Source organism: Coffea arabica, chromosome 10c, assembly GCF_036785885.1.
Source record: "Coffea arabica cultivar ET-39 chromosome 10c, Coffea Arabica ET-39 HiFi, whole genome shotgun sequence".
Lineage (NCBI taxonomy): Eukaryota > Viridiplantae > Streptophyta > Magnoliopsida > Gentianales > Rubiaceae > Coffea > Coffea arabica.
In genome coordinates this window covers 37247673-37252607 of record NC_092329.1, presented here as the reverse complement: position 1 = coordinate 37252607, position 4935 = coordinate 37247673, and the positions used below count along the sequence as shown (strand labels likewise).

Genomic DNA, 4935 nt, shown 5'->3' with positions numbered 1-4935 from the left:
TCAGTAATCAAATATATGTCACAATCGTTCATTTCAATGATGTCATGAATCAGTAATCAAATGTACGTTTATTGCTCTCATGAGCCAGTGAAATCATTGCACTTAAACACCTAACGCTCAAATAGATTACTTAACGTTAAACAATAAGGGAGAGCAACGTTGGTGCTCCAGATCATGTCATGAACAATAAACAGGAGTGGAGACGTTGGTGTTCAGCACAAAACTCCCCAAGAACTCATTTAAACCAAATCATGTCATGAACTCACATGCGCGCACACATGATATGCAGTCGAGTAAATAATGCAAGAAACATTTCAAAAGTACTTTGGAAATAGTTTAGGGTCACTCACCTCCACGGCTCAGAAACCATCCATCATATATCATTACCTTGCCCGAGTCCAAACCCTAAATCACAAACTCAAAGCAATCATACATTCTTAAAGTTCGGACAGCATTTCCCCATAAATGCTTCATTACCAACCTACAATATATTACCAATCACACATACGATTAATAAGCAATAAAATATATCCAATTAGGCCACAATATCCCTCAATCAAAGCTAATTAGAAGCTTAAGAGCCACCATTAGAAAAACCCCCAATTAAACCTAAGAAACCGGAATTCATTCCCTCAAGTGTAAATTTTCCGCAACGATCGCAATTAACGTAAAAAGTTCCGTTTAACACCTTTCGGCACAATATCCATAACTGAAGCTACCCTTATCAAATTGAAATGAATCTTATGGTGTTTTGAAGCCAAGACATAAAGCTACATTCCTTATGAAGACCTCCAAGTCCAAATCATGCATTTTCATGGTAAAAATTGGAAATTTCCACGAAAACAGAAATCTGGGCGCGGAACAGGGTTCATGGACAGTCAAGGTATTTCGATCATTTCACATACTACAGTGCTTGAATCGAGATGAAATTTTGTAGACAGCTAGGTAACACCATTTACTATAACTTTCATGTTTTAACCTAAGCCTGATTCGGCCTCCAACATGCTCGAATAAATCCAGTCAGAACAGGGCAAATGTAAACCCTAAACCTGGAATTTCGTATCAAACCAGAAATTTTCCGCAACCAACTTCAACTAACATATACAAGCTTCATTTTACACCATTACCAGCCATCATACCATGATCCTCATACAAAATAGAAAAATAACAATAATAAATCAAAATTCATCAAACCTTCACTTCCAACCAGAAACAAACCATAATCACACCATATGTCATCATATTAAACCAATAAAGCCACCAATTGAACATTATCAAAGCTAAAGGGAAAGATTCTTAACAACTCACCTTGTAACCTCAAGACAACAAGCAACTTAGCACCCTTGCTTCTCAAACCACTTCACCACTCACCTTAATCCTACCAAGAGAAAGGTTTTTATGGAGCAAATCAAAGTTTTAACGGTTGGTTTGTGAGATCAAGGCAAGAAATGGAAAAAAACAAGTTGAGAGCTTTCTTTTCTTTTCTTGTTGAGAGGGCTGGCCAAAGGAGCTAAAAATGAAGAAATAAATTGGCCAAAATTAGCTTGAAGAAAGTAAAAATATCTTGGTCAAAAGTCCAAGGATGAATTGAATGGTGACATTTGTCGCCTTTTAGCTTAAAGCTTATCCTTTTGTCTCTCTATGATTAAACCATCTAAGTCACCTCTAATTATCTCTTAACATCTGATAAATTAAACCCAGTATACAAAACTTAATCTAGTTGGCCGAATTTATCGAACTTACCGCACTAGTGGGTCCCACATCCGGTATACACTTCAAACTTAACGCGAACTAACTTGTATTAAGGAAATGATTTGAAAACTACATTCCCTTATAAAAATGTATAAGAAATTAATATATTGAAGAAAGGCATAAAATTATAGACAAGGAAACAAAATAATGTCTCGAAAATATATAAAAATTTTCAAAGGGTATCCGCGGACGCCTGCCCAGCTCACGCCAGGACTCAAGCAATTCCATTCAATTTAAAATTGAACTAAACACTTCGACGAGAGCAACATGAATACAATAATGCGGAAGCGTTCAAGCTTAATAAGTCACTTAATGTATATCCAGTACATCGGGTAATCATGAAACGACTTAAATTCAAAGTACACATCAGGGCCCAAACTTTTCAAGTTTACAATTTCCACAAGTACAACCCAAACCAGGGCCTAGTCAAAATATATAACAGGAGTCTTAACAAAATTACAACGGATGGTTTCTCCATATCTCTCCAAGAGTCGGTCCTGTTAAGGAAAACAAAACTATAGGGTGAGCTAAACGCTCGTGAGGCCAAGAACACACATGCAAGCACTTAGTCAAATAACAATCCCAGATTTAATAAATAAAGCCATGTCTTTTCAATAATCAATCAATCAAACAGGAAAAGTAATCAGAAACAATTCAAGGATATAGTAGCTCTCAGGAGCTAAGTTCCACTCGATCTGCCGTTGTCATTCGTATACCTTCCCGCATTGACCCTCCTGTCAACCGGGTAGGTATTTCCATTTCCGTAGATCACCACTTACTTCCCTCCGTCCACCGTACACCCCAAGGGCCCACAATGGCCAATATTGGGTGATACTCAACGAGTATGCCAAGCAAGACCTCTTATTAGGTCGAGCTTATTTGTATCTCATGGCTCGTCCAAATCCCCGACCAAGCCCATTACTGGCTCGAGTCTAAGGACCGCCTATGAGTTTGGGCGTCCCCCATTCATTTGAAAGTCGAGGAGGTTCACTCCAACGACATAAGCATTCATGACATAACATTGCATTTCATTCATTCATTCAATACATTTCATTCATTCATTTGAAATTAGAACGAGTGCGATAAAGTACGCACCCGCCCTTATTTTTAAAACGTTCAACAAATCCCACAAATAAGCTAGTATCAAAATTCACACACTTGACACTCACCGAGCAATTCAATAAGAATTATTTTCCGGAAGTTCAAGTGTCCACGGTGAGATCCTCTTGAAGGTCTCCTTGCGCGCCTGGTAATTTAATAGTGGATAATCACACAATTAACCCACTTATCAAGAAAGATTGTACACTAGTACAATCTAAGAATTATTTTGCAAAAAGGAACCTCAATTACACGTAGATCGAGGTTCAACTTGCCTTTTATTAGGTACAATATTATTTGAGTTTTTATCATGAAAATCGAGGGCAAAACGTTTGAATAATACTAAGAGAATTAAGAGTTTTGGAAAAAAAAACTCCTTTGCCTTGAAAAGTGAGAATTTCAGTTTTATCCTAAATCTTTGAAAAATCGTAACTCGCTCGGTATAAGTCGAGAATTGGAAAACTTTATACCGTTGGAACCCTCTGAGAGAGTACTATAAGTTCCTAGAAGACACTTTTCCATGAATCGAAGTGAAAAGTGGTCAAAAATGGGCTTGAAGACGCAGGGTGGGTTTTCATGGCAGAATTAAGTTGGATTTCGGCCAACTTTGGAAATTCGGCACGATTCACACGTTGCAAACCGGCCTCTGAAATTTTCAGCTCAATTAGTGTTGCAAGTGAAGTGTATGACAAAACAAGCGGATCAAGAATCGGAGTTTCGAGCACCGAGATACGGTAGCCCGAAGTTGAGCAAATTCAAGACTGGATGAGAATTTTCCAGATTTGAACCTCTAACTTTAGTAATTCAATTGGGTATCGAAACGAACTTGAATTGGCACCAAAATTGGCAGTATTTCAATACTATATGGAAAGTATCTCTCTATCGAATTTCGGGGAAAAATACCTTCGGCAAGGTAGTTAATTAGCCCACCAAAGTTCAAGAAAAATCCTAAGGCAATCTGCCTTTGACTTGCATTTCCCAATTTCCAATCGTCTAACCAAGAAAGTTATCCAACCATGGTTCATTTGTGAAATAAGGGTCTAAGATACATCCATGATATCTTTGGTAAGTGTTTAATATCAAGAACATCAACTAACAAGTTCACTCCAAGATTTTGTTCCAAACCAGTCCAAAGATTAGGGTTTTCCAAAACAGAGCAGTCCACTTGCTTCAGTCACAACTCAGTCATTATAGCTCGAAATCGAGCATGGCTTATGCCGTTGGAAAATGCATTCATAGAGTTAAAATATCACAGAAGAAATCGTTTCCAAATTCGGCACCCATCTGGTTCAAATTCGGGCATCAAGTTGCTGCCTGAACACTTCATTCCAGAAGAACAGAGTAACAGGACAGCGAACTTAAAACATTTGGTTCGGCTTGCTCACAAAGAATCAGAACGTGCATTATATACCAAATTAAAGCTAGGAATGTCTAGTTTCAAACGCCACCGACGGCACATGATTTCGACATCCGAGGACAGAGTTATAGCCAAAATACTACTGCTGGTCAGAGCATACGCGAATCAGTTTTCCAGATTTGCTGGTTTCTAAAAAAAATTCATTTGCCCATTCAAACCTCATTATTTTTCAATGAAATTTTTCACACATCTAATACATCCTACAAACATCCAATTCAAGCCATTAAACCATTAAAAATTGGCCTGGAAATGGCCGAACATGGCAGGGGCAAAATCGGAAATTTTAGCTTCTTACACCCAATGAAGTTCCTACTAATTACCCACCACTAATGCATCATTATAATCACTAAACCAACAATATAATCACCATCAATCATCACATCAGCAACAACAACCCAAGTGTGGGAATTCCAAGAGCCCACAATCACATTTTTACACCATACAAAAGCTAACCAAATGCATGCATGAACTTAACAAGGCAAGATAGCTTCCAATCTTCAAGTTCTCAAGGGTAGATCATCACTTACTTTGGGGTTGATGTTCAAGCAGAATTTCGGTCCTTTTTGCCCCAGAAAAACCGTGAGTTTTAGCTCTCTTTTGCAGCTCAAAATGCTCCTCAAGTGTCAAGCTAGGTGTGGTGCAAGTTTGGTTAAATTTGGAGGTGATTT

General features: G+C 38.1%; 1 long non-coding RNA gene across 1 annotated transcript; it reads right to left on the bottom strand.

The window, feature by feature from the left end:
* Positions 1-2146: 2146 nt before the first annotated feature.
* Positions 2147-4935, bottom strand: LOC140016026 (uncharacterized). The gene is made up of 2 exons (XR_011822354.1): positions 4795-4935; positions 2147-2249 (listed from the first exon to the last, which is right to left on the bottom strand). It is a non-coding gene; the product is annotated as an uncharacterized lncRNA (long non-coding RNA).